We start from the raw sequence: 15833 nt of genomic DNA, 5'->3' as shown, positions 1-15833 counted from the left end.
GTCAAAACTTTGTTAGGAATTATGTGATCCTTACTACCTGGAAGTAAGGGAGATGGGGCATGAAGTTATTTCTAGGAGTTGGACACATACCAAGTTTAGCTCAGTTCTGGGCATCTTTGAAATACCTATACAAACTTGTTCCTACATAGTAACTTGCATCTTTGAATGAGAATGTGCTTGCCTACAGCAACGTGCTATATGTTCTGAATGCCCGAATTGGGAATCTGTGTCAAAACTTTGTTAGGAATTATGTGATCCTTACTAGCTGGAAGTAAGGGAGATGGGGCATGAAGTTATTTCTAGGAGTTGGACACATACCAAGTTTAGCTCAGTTCTGGGCATCTTTGAAATACCTATACAAACTTGTTCCTACATAGTAACTTGCAACTTTGAATGAGAATGTGCTTGCTTACAGCAACGTGCTATATGTTCTGAATGCCCGAATTGGCAATCTGTGTCAAAACTTTGTTAGGAATTATGTGATCCTTACTAGCTGGAAGTAAGGGAGATGGGGCATGAAGTTATTTCTAGGAGTTGGACACATACCAAGTTTAGCTCAGTTCTGGGCATCTTTGAAATACCTATACAAACTTGTTCCTACATAGTAACTTGCAACTTTGAATGAGAATGTGCTTGCTTACAGCAACGTGCTATATGTTCTGAATGCCCGAATTGGGAATCTGTGTCAAAACTTTGTTAGGAATTATGTGATCCTTACTAGCTGGAAGTAAGGGAGATGGGGCATGAAGTTATTTCTTGGAGTTGGAGACATACCAAGTTTAGCTCAGTTCTGGGCATCTTGAAATACCTATACAAACTTGTTCCTACATAGTAACTTGCATCTTTGAATGAGAATGTGCTTGCTTACAGCAACGTGCTATATGTTCTGAATGCCCGAATTGGCAATCTATGTCAAAACTTTGTTAGGAATTATGTGATCCTTACTAGCTGGAAGTAAGGGAGATGGGGCATGAAGTTATTTCTAGGAGTTGGACACATACCAAGTTTAGCTCAGTTCTGGGCATCTTTGAAATACCTATACAAACTTGTTCCTACATAGTAACTTGCATCTTTGAATGAGAATCTGCTTGATTACAGCAACGTGCTATATGTTCTGAATGCCCGAATTGGGAATCTGTGTCAAAACTTTGTTAGGAATTATGTGATCCTTACTAGCTGGAAGTAAGGCAGATGGGGCATGAAGTTATTTCTAGGAGTTGGACACATACCAAGTTTAGCTCAGTTCTGGGCATCTTTGAAATACCTATACAAACTTGTTCCTACATAGTAACTTGCAACTTTGAATGAGAATGTGCTTGCTTACAGCAACGTGCTATATGTTCTGAATGCCCGAATTGGCAATCTGTGTCAAAACTTTTTTAGGAATTATGTGATCCTTACTAGCTGGAAGTAAGGGAGATGGGGCATGAAGTTATTTCTAGGAATTTGACACATACCAAGTTTAGCTCAGTTCTGGGCATCTTTGAAATACCTATACAAACTTGTTCCTACGTAGTAACTTGCATCTTTGAATGAGAATGTGCTTGCTTACAGCAACGTGCTATATGTTCTGAATGCCCGAATTGGCAATCTGTGTCAAAACTTTGTTAGGAATTATGTGATCCTTACTAGCTGGAAGTAAGGGAGATGGGGCATGAAGTTATTTCTAGGAGTTGGACACATACCAAGTTTAGCTCAGTTCTGGGCATCTTTGAAATACCTATACAAACTTGTTCCTACATAGTAACTTGCATCTTTAATGAGAATGTGCTTGCTTACAGCAACGTGCTATATGTTCTGAATGCCCGAATTGGGAATCTGTGTCAAAACTTTGTTAGGAATTATGTGATCCTTACTAGCTGGAAGTAAGGGAGATGGGGCATGAAGTTATTTCTAGGAGTTGGACACATACCAAGTTTAGCTCAGTTCTGGGCATCTTTGAAATACCTATACAAACTTGTTGCTACATAGAAACTTGCATCATTAATGAGAAAGTGCTTGCTTACAGCAACGTGCTATATGTTCTGAATGCCCGAATTGGGAATCTGTGTCAAAACTTTGTTAGGAATTATGTGATCCTTACTAGCTGGAAGGAAGGGAGATGGGGCATGAAGTTATTTCTAGGAGTTGGACACATACCAAGTTTAGCTCAGTTCTGGGCATCTTTGAAATACCTATACAAACTTGTTCCTACATAGTAACTTGCAACTTTGAATGAGAATCTGCTTGCTTACAGCAACGTGCTATATGTTCTGAATGCCCGATTTGGGAATCTGTGTCAAAACTTTGTTAGGAATTATGTGATCCTTACTAGCTGGAAGTAAGGGAGATGGGGCATGAAGTTATTTCTAGGAGTTGGACACATACCAAGTTTAGCTCAGTTCTGGGCATCTTTGAAATACCTATACAAACTTGTTCCTACATAGTAACTTGCATCTTTGAATGAGAATCTGCTTGCTTACAGCAACGTGCTATATGTTCTGAATGACCGAATTGGGAATCTGTGTCAAAACTTTGTTAGGAATTATGTGATCCTTACTAGCTGGAAGTAAGGGAGATGGAGCATGAAGTTATTTCTAGGAGTTGGACACATACCAAGTTTAGCTCAGTTCTGGGCATCTTTGAAATACCTATACAAACTTGTTCCTACATAGTAACTTGCATCTTTGAATGAGAATGTGCTTGCTTACAGCAACGTGCTATATGTTCTGAATGCCCGAATTGGGAATCTGTGTCAAAACTTTGTTAGGAATTATGTGATCCTTACTACCTGGAAGTAAGGGAGATGGGGCATGAAGTTATTTCTAGGAGTTGGACACATACCAAGTTTAGCTCAGTTCTGGGCATCTTTGCAATACCTATACAAACTTGTTCCTACATAGTAACTTGCATCTTTGAATGAGAATGTGCTTGCCTACAGCAACGTGCTATATGTTCTGAATGCCCGAATTGGGAATCTGTGTCAAAACTTTGTTAGGAATTATGTGATCCTTACTAGCTGGAAGTAAGGGAGATGGGGCATGAAGTTATTTCTAGGAGTTGGACACAGACCAAGTTTAGCTCAGTTCTGGGCATCTTTGAAATACCTATACAAACTTGTTCCTACATAGTAACTTGCAACTTTGAATGAGAATATGCTTGCTTACAGCAACGTGCTATATGTTCTGAATGCCCGAATTGGGAATATGTGTCAAAACTTTGTTAGGAATTATGTGATCCTTACTAGCTGGAAGTAAGGGAGATGGGGCATGAAGTTATTTCTAGGAGTTGGACACATACCAAGTTTAGCTCAGTTCTGGGCATCTTTGAAATACCTATACAAACTTGTTCCTACATAGTAACTTGCAACTTTGAATGAGAATGTGCTTGCTTACAGCAACGTGCTATATGTTCTGAATGCCCGAATTGGGAATCTGTGTCAAAACTTTGTTAGGAATTATGTGATCCTTACTAGCTGGAAGTAAGGGAGATGGGGCATGAAGTGATTCATAGGAGTTGGACACATACCAAGTTTAGCTCAGTTCTGGGCATCTTTGAAATACCTATACAAACTTGTTCCTACATAGTAACTTGCAACTTTGAATGAGAATGTGCTTGCTTGCAGCAACGTGCTATATGTTCTGAATGCCCGAATAGGGAATCTGTGTCAAATCTTTGTTAGGAATTATGTGATCCTTACTAGCTGGAAGTAAGGGAGATGGGGCATGAAGTTATTTCTAGGAGTTGGACACATACCAAGTTTAGCTCAGTTCTGGGCATCTTTGAAATACCTGTACAAACTTGTTCCTACCTAGTAACTTGCATCTTTGAATCAGAATGTGCTTGCTTACAGCAACGTGCTATATGTTCTGAATGCCCGAATAGGGAATCTGTGTCAAAACTTTGTTAGGAATTATGTGATCCTTACAAGCTGGAAGTAAGGGAGATGGGGCATGAAGTTATTTCTAGGAGTTGGACACATACCAAGTTTAGCTCAGTTCTGGGCATCTTTGAAATACCTATACAAACTTGTTCCTACCTAGTAACTTGCATCTTTGAATGAGAATGTGCTTGCTTACAGCAACGTGCTATATGTTCTGAATGCCCGAATTGGGAATCTGTGTCAAAACTTTGTTAGGAATTATGTGATCCTTACTAGCTGGAAGTAAGGGAGATGGGGCATGAAGTTATTTCTAGGAGTTGGACACATACCAAGTTTAGCTCAGTTCTGGGCATCTTTGAAATACCTATACAAACTTGTTCCTACATAGTAACTTGCATCTTTGAATGAAAATGTGCTTGCTTACAGCAACGTGCTATATGTTCTGAATGCCCGAATTGGGAATCTGTGTCAAAACTTTGTTAGGAATTATGTAATCCTTACTAGCTGGAAGTAAGGGAGATGGGGCATGAAGTTATTTCTAGGAGTTGGACACATACCAAGTTTAGCTCAGTTCTGGGCATCTTTGAAATACCTATACAAACTTGTTCCTACATAGTAACTTGCAACTTTGAATGAGAATGTGCTTGCTTACAGCAACGTGCTATATGTTCTGAATGCCCGAATTGGGAATCTGTGTCAAAACTTTGTTAGGAATTATGTGATCCTTACTAGCTGGAAGTAAGGGAGATGGGGCATGAAGTTATTTCTAGGAGTTGGACACATACCAAGTTTAGCTCAGTTCTGGGCCTCTTTGAAATACCTATACAAACTTGTTCCTACATAGTAACTTGCATCTTTGAATGAGAATATGCTTGCTTACAGCAACGTGCTATATGTTCTGAATGCCCGAATTGGGAATCTGTGTCAAAACTTTGTTAGGAATTATGTGATCCTTACTAGCTGGAAGTAAGGGAGATGGGGCATGAAGTTATTTCTAGGAGTTGGAGACATACCAAGTTTAGCTCAGTTCTGGGCATCTTTGAAATACCTATACAAACTTGTTCCTTCCTAGTAACTTGCATCTTTGAATGGGAATGTGCTTGCTTACAGCAACGTGCTATATGTTCTGAATGCCCGAATAGGGAATCTGTGTCTAAACTGTGTTAGGAATTATGTGATCCTTACTAGCTGGAAGTAAGGGAGATGGGGCATGAAGTTATTTCTAGGAGTTGGACACATACCAAGTTTAGCTCAGTTCTGGGCATCTTTGAAATACCTATACAAACTTGTTCCTACATAGTAACTTGCAACTTTGAATGAGAATCTGCTTCCTTACAGCAACGTGCTATATGTTCTGAATGCCCGAATTGGGAATCTGTGTCAAATCTTTGTTAGGAATTATGTGATCCTTACTAGCTGGAAGTAAGGGAGATGGGGCATGAAGTTATTTCTAGGAGTTGGACACATACCAAGTTTAGCTCAGTTCTGGGCATCTTTGAAATACCTATACAAACTTGTTCCTACAGGGTAACTTGCAACTTTGAATGAAAATGTGCTTGCTTACAGCAACGTGCTATATGTTCTGAATGCCCGAATTGGGAATCTGTGTCAAAACTTTGTTAGGAATTATGTGATCCTTACTAGCTGGAAGTAAGGGAGATGGGGCATGAAGTTATTTCTAGGAGTTTGACACATACCAAGTTTAGCTCAGTTCTGGGCATCTTTGAAATACCTATACAAACTTGTTCCTACATAGTAACTTGCATCTTTGAATGAGAATCTGCTTGCTTACAGCAACGTGCTATATGTTCTGAATGCCCGAATTGGGAATCTGTGTCAAAACTTTGTTAGGAATTATGTGATCCTTACTAGCTGGAAGTAAGGGAGATGGAGCATGAAGTTATTTCTAGGAGCTGGACACATACCAAGTTTAGCTCAGTTCTGGGCATCTTTGAAATACCTATACAAACTTGTTCCTACATACTAACTTGCAACTTTGAATGAGAATGTGCTTGCTTACAGCCACGTGCTATATGTTCTGAATGCCCGAATTGGGAATCTGTGTCAAAACTTTGTTAGGAATTATGTGATCCTTACTAGCTGGAAGTAAGTGAGATGGGGCATGAAGTTATTTCTAGGAGTTGGACACATACCAAGTTTAGCTCAGTTCTGGGCATCTTTGAAATACCTATACAAACTTGTTCCTACATAGTAACTAGCAACTTTGAATGAGAATGTCCTTGCTTACAGCAACGTGCTATATGTTCTGAATGCCCGAATTGGGAATCTGTGTCAAAACTTTGTTAGGAATTATGTGATCCTTACTAGCTGGAAGTAAGGGAGATGGGGCATGAAGTTATTTCTAGGAGTTGGACACATACCAAATTTAGCTCAGTTCTGGGCATCTTTGAAATACCTATACAAACTTGTTCCTACATAGTAACTTGCATCTTTGAATGAGAATGTGCTTGCTTACAGCAACGTGCTATTTGTTCTGAATGCCCATATTGGGAATCTGTGTCAAAACTTTGTTAGGAATTATGTGATCCTTACTAGCTGGAAGTAAGGGAGATGGGGCATGAAGTTATTTCTAGGAGTTGGACACATACCAAGTTTAGCTCAGTTCTGGGCATCTTTGAAATACCTATACAAACTTGTTCCTACCTAGTAACTTGCAACTTTAAATGAGAATGTGCTTGCTTACAGCAACGTGCTGTATGTTCTGAATGCCCGAATTGGGAATCTGTGTCAAAACTTTGTTAGGAATTATGTGATCCTCACTAGCTGGAAGTAAGGGAGATGGGGCATGAAGTTATTTCTAGGAGTTGGACTCATACCAAGTTAGCTGAGTTCTGGGCATCTTTGAAATACCTATACAAACTTGTTCCTACATAGTAACTTGCAACTTTGAATGAGAATGTGCTTGCTTACAGCAACGTGCTATATGTTCTGAATGCCCGAATTGGGAATCTGTGTCAAAACTTTGTTAGGAATTATGTGATCCTTACTAGCTGGAAGTAAGGGAGATGGGGCATGAAGTTATTTCTAGGAGTTGGACACATACCAAGTTTAGCTCAGTTCTGGGCATCTTTGAAATACCTATACAAACTTGTTCCTACATAGTAACTTGCAACTTTGAATGAGAATGTGCTTGCTTACAGCAACGTGCTATATGTTCTGAATGCCCGAATTGGGAATCTGTGTCAAAACTTTGTTAGGAATTATGTGATCCTTACTAGCTGGAAGTAAGGGAGATGGGGCATGAAGTTATTTCTAGGAGTTTTACACATACCAAGTTTAGCTCAGTTCTGGGCATCTTTGAAATACCTATACAAACTTGTTCCTACATAGTAACTTGCAACTTTGAATGAGAATGTGCTTGCTTACAGCAACGTGCTATATGTTCTGAATGCCCGAATTGGGAATCTGTGTCAAAACTTTGTTAGGAATTATGTGATCCTTACTAGCTGGAAGTAAGGGAGATGGGGCATGAAGTTATTTCTAGGAGTTGGACACATACCAAGTTTAGCTCAGTTCTGGTCATCTTTGAAATACCTATACAAACTTGTTCCTACATAGTAACTTGCATCTTTGAATGAGAATCTGCTTGCTTACAGCAACGTGCTATATGTTCTGAATGCCCGAATTGAGAATCTGTGTCAAAACTTTGTTAGGAATTATGTGATCCTTCCTAGCTGGAAGTAAGGGAGATGGGGCATGAAGTTATTTCTAGGAGTTGGACACATACCAAGTTTAGCTCAGTTCTGGGCATCTTTGAAATACCTATACAAACTTGTTCCTACATAGTAACTTGCATCTTTGAATGAGAATCTGCTTGCTTACAGCAACGTGCTATATGTTCTGAATGCCCGAATTGGGAATCTGTGTCAAAACTTTGTTAGGAATTATGTGATCCTTACTAGCTGGAAGTAAGGGAGATGGAGCATGAAGTTATTTCTAGGAGCTGGACACATACCAAGTTTAGCTCAGTTCTGGGCATCTTTGAAATACCTATACAAACTTGTTCCTACATAGTAACTTGCAACTTTGAATGAGAATGTGCTTGCTTACAGCAACGTGCTATATGTTCTGAATGCCCGAATTGGGAATCTGTGTCAAAACTTTGTTAGGAATTATGTGATCCTTACTAGCTGAAAGTAAGGGAGATGGGGCATGAAGTTATTTCTAGGAGTTGGACACATACCAAGTTTAGCTCAGTTCTGGGCATCTTTGAAATACCTATACAAACTTGTTCCTACATAGTAACTTGCAACTTTTAATGAGAATGTCCTTGCTTACAGCAACGTGCTATATGTTCTGAATGCCCGAATTGGGAATCTGTGTCAAAACTTTGTTAGGAATTATGTGATCCTTACTAGCTGGAAGTAAGGGAGATGGGGCATGAAGTTATTTCTAGGAGTTGGACACATACCAAATTTAGCTCAGTTCTGGGCATCTTTGAAATACCTATACAAACTTGTTCCTACATAGTATCTTGCATCTTTGAATGAGAATGTGCTTGCTTACAGCAACGTGCTATTTGTTCTGAATGCCCATATTGGGAATCTGTGTCAAAACTTTGTTAGGAATTATGTGATCCTTACTAGCTGGAAGTAAGGGAGATGGGGCATGAAGTTATTTCTAGGAGTTGGACACATACCAAGTTTAGCTCAGTTCTGGGCATCTTTGAAATACCTATACAAACTTGTTCCTACCTAGTAACTTGCAACTTTAAATGAGAATGTGCTTGCTTACAGCAACGTGCTATATGTTCTGAATGCCCGAATTGGGAATCTGTGTCAAAACTTTGTTAGGAATTATGTGATCCTTACAAGCTGGAAGTAAGGGAGATGGGGCATGAAGTTATTTCTAGGAGTTGGACTCATACCAAGTTAGCTGAGTTCTGGGCATCTTTGAAATACCTATACAAACTTGTTCCTACATAGTAACTTGCAACTTTGAATGAGAATGTGCTTGCTTACAGCAACGTGCTATATGTTCTGAATGCCCGAATTGGGAATCTGTGTCAAAACTTTGTTAGGAATTATGTGATCCTTACTAGCTGGAAGTAAGGGAGATGGGGCATGAAGTTATTTCTAGGAGTTGGACACATACCAAGTTTAGCTCAGTTCTGGGCATCTTTGAAATACCTATACAAACTTGTTCCTACATAGTAACTTGCAACTTTGAATGAGAATGTGCTTGCTTACAGCAACGTGCTATATGTTCTGAATGCCCGAATTGGGAATCTGTGTCAAAACTTTGTTAGGAATTATGTGATCCTTACTAGCTGGAAGTAAGGGAGATGGGGCATGAAGTTATTTCTAGGAGTTGGACACATACCAAGTTTAGCTCAGTTCTGGGCATCTTTGAAATACCTATACAAACTTGTTCCTACATAGTAACTTGCAACTTTGAATGAAAATGTGCTTGCTTACAGCAACGTGCTATATGTTCTGAATTCCCGAATTGGGAATCTGTGTCAAAACTTTGTTAGGAATTATGTGATCCTTACTAGCTGGAAGTAAGGGAGATGGGGCATGAAGTTATTTCTAGGAGTTGGACACATACCAAGTTTAGCTCAGTTCTGGTCATCTTTGAAATACCTATACAAACTTGTTCCTACATAGTAACTTGCATCTTTGAATGAGAATCTGCTTGCTTACAGCAACGTGCTATATGTTCTGAATGCCCGAATTGAGAATCTGTGTCAAAACTTTGTTAGGAATTATGTGATCCTTCCTAGCTGGAAGTAAGGGAGATGGGGCATGAAGTTATTTCTAGGAGTTGGACACATACCAAGTTTAGCTCAGTTCTGGGCATCTTTGAAATACCTATACAAACTTGTTCCTACATAGTAACTTGCATCTTTGAATGAGAATCTGCTTGCTTACAGCAACGTGCTATATGTTCTGAATGCCCGAATTGGGTATCTGTGTCAAAACTTTGTTAGGAATTATGTGATCCTTACTAGCTGGAAGTAAGGGAGATGGAGCATGAAGTTATTTCTAGGAGCTGGACACATACCAAGTTTAGCTCAGTTCTGGGCATCTTTGAAATACCTATACAAACTTGTTCCTACATAGTAACTTGCAACTTTGAATGAGAATGTGCTTGCTTACAGCAACGTGCTATATGTTCTGAATGCCCGAATTGGGAATCTGTGTCAAAACTTTGTTAGGAATTATGTGATCCTTACTAGCTGGAAGTAAGGGAGATGGGGCATGAAGTTATTTCTAGGAGTTGGACACATACCAAGTTTAGCTCAGTTCTGGGCATCTTTGAAATACCTATACAAACTTGTTCCTACATAGTAACTTGCAACTTTGAATGAGAATGTCCTTGCTTACAGCAACGTGCTATTTGTTCTGAATGCCCATATTGGGAATCTGTGTCAAAACTTTGTTAGGAATTATGTGATCCTTACTAGCTGGAAGTAAGGGAGATGGGGCATGAAGTTATTTCTAGGAGTTGGACACATACCAAGTTTAGCTCAGTTCTGGGCATCTTTGAAATACCTATACAAACTTGTTCCTACCTAGTAACTTGCAACTTTAAATGAGAATGTGCTTGCTTACAGCAACGTGCTATATGTTCTGAATGCCCGAATTGGGAATCTGTGTCAAAACTTTGTTAGGAATTATGTGATCCTTACTAGCTGGAAGTAAGGGAGATGGGGCATGAAGTTATTTCTAGGAGTTGGACACATACCAAGTTTAGCTCAGTTCTGGGCATCTTTGAAATACCTATACAAACTTGTTCCTACATAGTAACTTGCAACTTTGAATGAGAATGTCCTTGCTTACAGCAACGTGCTATTTGTTCTGAATGCCCATATTGGGAATCTGTGTCAAAACTTTGTTAGGAATTATGTGATCCTTACTAGCTGGAAGTAAGGGAGATGGGGCATGAAGTTATTTCTAGGAGTTGGACACATACCAAGTTTAGCTCAGTTCTGGGCATCTTTGAAATACCTATACAAACTTGTTCCTACCTAGTAACTTGCAACTTTAAATGAGAATGTGCTTGCTTACAGCAACGTGCTATATGTTCTGAATGCCCGAATTGGGAATCTGTGTCAAAACTTTGTTAGGAATTATGTGATCCTTACTAGCTGGAAGTAAGGGAGATGGGGCATGAAGTTATTTCTTGGAGTTGGAGACATACCAAGTTTAGCTCAGTTCTGGGCATCTTTGAAATACCTATACAAACTTGTTCCTACATAGTAACTTGCATCTTTGAATGAGAATCTGCTTGCTTACAGCAACGTGCTATATGTTCTGAATGCCCGAATTGGGAATCTGTGTCAAAACTTTGTTAGGAATTATGTGATCCTTACTAGCTGGAAGTAAGGGAGATGGGGCATGAAGTTATTTCTAGGAGTTGGACACATACCAAGGTTAGCTCAGTTCTGGGCATCTTTGAAATATCTATACAAACTTGTTCCTGCATAGTAACTTGCAACTTTGAATGAGAATGTGCTTGCTTACAGCAACGTGCTATATGTTCTGAATGCCCGAATTGGGAATCTGTGTCAAAACTTTGTTAGGAATTATGTGATCCTTACTAGCTGAAAGTAAGGGAGATGGGGCATGAAGTTATTTCTAGGAGTTGGACACATACCAAGTTTAGCTCAGTTCTGGGCATCTTTGAAATACCTATACAAACTTGTTCCTACATAGTAACTTGCATCTTTGAATGAGAATCTGCTTGCTTACAGCAACGTGCTATATGTTCTGAATGCCCGAATTGGGAATCTGTGTCAAAACTTTGTTAGGAATTATGTGATCCTTACTAGCTGGAAGTAAGGGAGATGGGGCATGAAGTTATTTCTAGGAGTTGGACACATACCAAGTTTAGCTCAGTTCTGGGCATCTTTGAAATACCTATACAAACTTGTTCCTACATAGTAACTTGCAACTTTGAATGAGAATGTGCTTGCTTACAGCAACGTGCTATATGTTCTGAATGCCCGAATTGGGAATCTGTGTCAAAACTTTGTTAGGAATTATGTGATCCTTACTAGCTGGAAGTAAGGGAGATGGGGCATGAAGTTATTTCTAGGAGTTGGACACATACCAAGTTTAGCTCAGTTCTGGGCATCTTTGAAATACCTATACAAACTTGTTCCTACATAGTAACTTGCAACTTTGAATGAGAATGTGCTTGCTTACAGCAACGTGCTATATGTTCTGAATGCCCGAATTGGCAATCTGTGTCAAAACTTTTTTAGGAATTATGTGATCCTTACTAGCTGGAAGTAAGGGAGATGGGGCATGAAGTTATTTCTAGGAATTTGACACATACCAAGTTTAGCTCAGTTCTGGGCATCTTTGAAATACCTATACAAACTTGTTCCTACGTAGTAACTTGCATCTTTGAATGAGAATGTGCTTGCTTACAGCAACGTGCTATACGTTCTGAATGCCCGAATTGGCAATCTGTGTCAAAACTTTGTTAGGAATTATGTGATCCTTACTAGCTGGAAGTAAGGGAGATGGGGCATGAAGTTATTTCTAGGAGTTGGACACATACCAAGTTTAGCTCAGTTCTGGGCATCTTTGAAATACCTATACAAACTTGTTCCTACATAGTAACTTGCATCTTTAATGAGAATGTGCTTGCTTACAGCAACGTGCTATATGGTCTGAATGCCCGAATTGGGAATCTGTGTCAAAACTTTGTTAGGAATTATGTGATCCTTACTAGCTGGAAGTAAGGGAGATGGGGCATGAAGTTATTTCTAGGAGTTGGACACATACCAAGTTTAGCTCAGTTCTGGGCATCTTTGAAATACCTATACAAACTTGTTGCTACATAGTAACTTGCATCATTAATGAGAAAGTGCTTGCTTACAGCAACGTGCTATATGTTCTGAATGCCCGAATTGGGAATCTGTGTCAAAACTTTGTTAGGAATTATGTGATCCTTACTAGCTGGAAGGAAGGGAGATGGGGCATGAAGTTATTTCTAGGAGTTGGACACATACCAAGTTTAGCTCAGTTCTGGGCATCTTTGAAATACCTATACAAACTTGTTCCTACATAGTAACTTGCAACTTTGAATGAGAATCTGCTTGCTTACAGCAACGTGCTATATGTTCTGAATGCCCGAATTGGGAATCTGTGTCAAAACTTTGTTAGGAATTATGTGATCCTTACTAGCTGGAAGTAAGGGAGATGGGGCATGAAGTTATTTCTAGGAGTTGGACACATACCAAGTTTAGCTCAGTTCTGGGCATCTTTGAAATACCTATACAAACTTGTTCCTACATAGTAACTTGCATCTTTGAATGAGAATCTGCTTGCTTACAGCAACGTGCTATATGTTCTGAATGCCCGAATTGGGAATCTGTGTCAAAACTTTGTTAGGAATTATGTGATCCTTACTAGCTGGAAGTAAGGGAGATGGGGCATGAAGTTATTTCTAGGAGTTGGACACATACCAAGTTTAGCTCAGTTCTGGGCATCTTTGAAATACCTATACAAACTTGTTCCTACATAGTAACTTGCAACTTTGAATGAGAATGTGCTTGCTTACAGCAACGTGCTATATGTTCTGAATGCCCGAATTGGGAATCTGTGTCAAAACTTTGTTAGGAATTATGTGATCCTTACTACCTGGAAGTAAGGGAGATGGGGCATGAAGTTATTTCTAGGAGTTGGACACAGACCAAGTTTAGCTCAGTTCTGGGCATCTTTGAAATACCTATACAAACTTGTTCCTACATAGTAACTTGCATCTTTGAATGAGAATGTGCTTGCCTACAGCAACGTGCTATATGTTCTGAATGCCCGAATTGGGAATCTGTGTCAAAACTTTGTTAGGAATTATGTGATCCTTACTAGCTGGAAGTAAGGGAGATGGGGCATGAAGTTATTTCTAGGAGTTGGACACAGACCAAGTTTAGCTCAGTTCTGGGCATCTTTGAAATACCTATACAAACCTGTTCCTACATAGTAACTTGCATCTTTGAATGAGAATGTGCTTGCTTACAGCAACGTGCTATATGTTCTGAATGCCCGAATTGGGAATCTGTGTCAAAACTTTGTTAGGAATTATGTGATCCTTACTAGCTGGAAGTAAGGGAGATGGGGCATGAAGTTATTTCTAGGAGTTGGACACATACCAAGTTTAGCTCAGTTCTGGGCATCTTTGAAATACCTATACAAACTTGTTCCTACATAGTAACTTGCAACTTTGAATGAGAATGTGCTTGCTTACAGCAACGTGCTATATGTTCTGAATGCCCGAATTGGGAATCTGTGTCAAAACTTTGTTAGGAATTATGTGATCCTTACTAGCTGGAAGTAAGGGAGATGGGGCATGAAGTTATTTCTTGGAGTTGGAGACATACCAAGTTTAGCTCAGTTCTGGGCATCTTGAAATACCTATACAAACTTGTTCCTACATAGTAACTTGCATCTTTGAATGAGAATGTGCTTGCTTACAGCAACGTGCTATATGTTCTGAATGCCCGAATTGGCAATCTATGTCAAAACTTTGTTAGGAATTATGTGATCCTTACTAGCTGGAAGTAAGGGAGATGGGGCATGAAGTTATTTCTAGGAGTTGGACACATACCAAGTTTAGCTCAGTTCTGGGCATCTTTGAAATACCTATACAAACTTGTTCCTACATAGTAACTTGCATCTTTGAATGAGAATCTGCTTGATTACAGCAACGTGCTATATGTTCTGAATGCCCGAATTGGGAATCTGTGTCAAAACTTTGTTAGGAATTATGTGATCCTTACTAGCTGGAAGTAAGGCAGATGGGGCATGAAGTTATTTCTAGGAGTTGGACACACACCAAGTTTAGCTCAGTTCTGGGCATCTTTGAAATACCTATACAAACTTGTTCCTACATAGTAACTTGCAACTTTGAATGAGAATGTGCTTGCTTACAGCAACGTGCTATATGATCTGAATGCCCGAATTGGGAATCTGTGTCAAAACTTTGTTAGGAATTATGTGATCCTTACTAGCTGGAAGTAAGGGAGATGGGGCATGAAGTTATTTCTAGGAGTTGGACACATACCAAGTTTAGCTCAGTTCTGGGCATCTTTGAAATACCTATACAAACTTGTTGCTACATAGTAACTTGCAACTTTGAATGAGAATGTGCTTGCTTACAGCAACGTGCTATATGTTCTGAATGCCCGAATTGGCAATCTGTGTCAAAACTTTGTTAGGAATTATGTGATCCTTACTAGCTGGAAGTAAGGGAGATGGGGCATGGAGTTATTTCTAGGAATTTGACACATACCAAGTTTAGCTCAGTTCTGGGCATCTTTGAAATACCTATACAAACTTGTTCCTACGTAGTAACTTGCATCTTTGAATGAGAATGTGCTTGCTTACAGCAACGTGCTATATGTTCTGAATGCCCGAATTGGCAATCTGTGTCAAAACTTTGTTAGGAATTATGTGATCCTTACTAGCTGGAAGTAAGGGAGATGGGGCATGAAGTTATTTCTAGGAGTTGGACACATACCAAGTTTAGCTCAGTTCTGGGCATCTTTGAAATACCTATACAAACTTGTTCCTACATAGTAACTTGCATCTTTAATGAGAATGTGCTTGCTTACAGCAACGTGCTATATGTTCTGAATGCCCGAATTGGGAATCTGTGTCAAAACTTTGTTAGGAATTATGTGATCCTTACTAGCTGGAAGTAAGGGAGATGGGGCATGAAGTTATTTCTAGGAGTTGGACACATACCAAGTTTAGCTCAGTTCTGGGCATCTTTGAAATACCTATACAAACTTGTTGCTACATAGTAACTTGCATCATTAATGAGAAAGTGCTTGCTTACAGCAACGTGCTATATGTTCAGAATGCCCGAATTGGGAATCTGTGTCAAAACTTTGTTAGGAATTATGTGATCCTTACTAGCTGGAAGGAAGGGAGATGGGGCATGAAGTTATTTCTAGGAGTTGGACACATACCAAGTTTAGCTCAGTTCTGGG

This window comes from Diceros bicornis, chromosome 11 (genome assembly GCF_020826845.1).
Source record: "Diceros bicornis minor isolate mBicDic1 chromosome 11, mDicBic1.mat.cur, whole genome shotgun sequence".
Taxonomy (NCBI): Eukaryota; Metazoa; Chordata; class Mammalia; order Perissodactyla; family Rhinocerotidae; genus Diceros; species Diceros bicornis.
The sequence above is the reverse complement of the archived record's forward strand: the minus strand, read 5'-3'. Positions refer to the sequence as shown.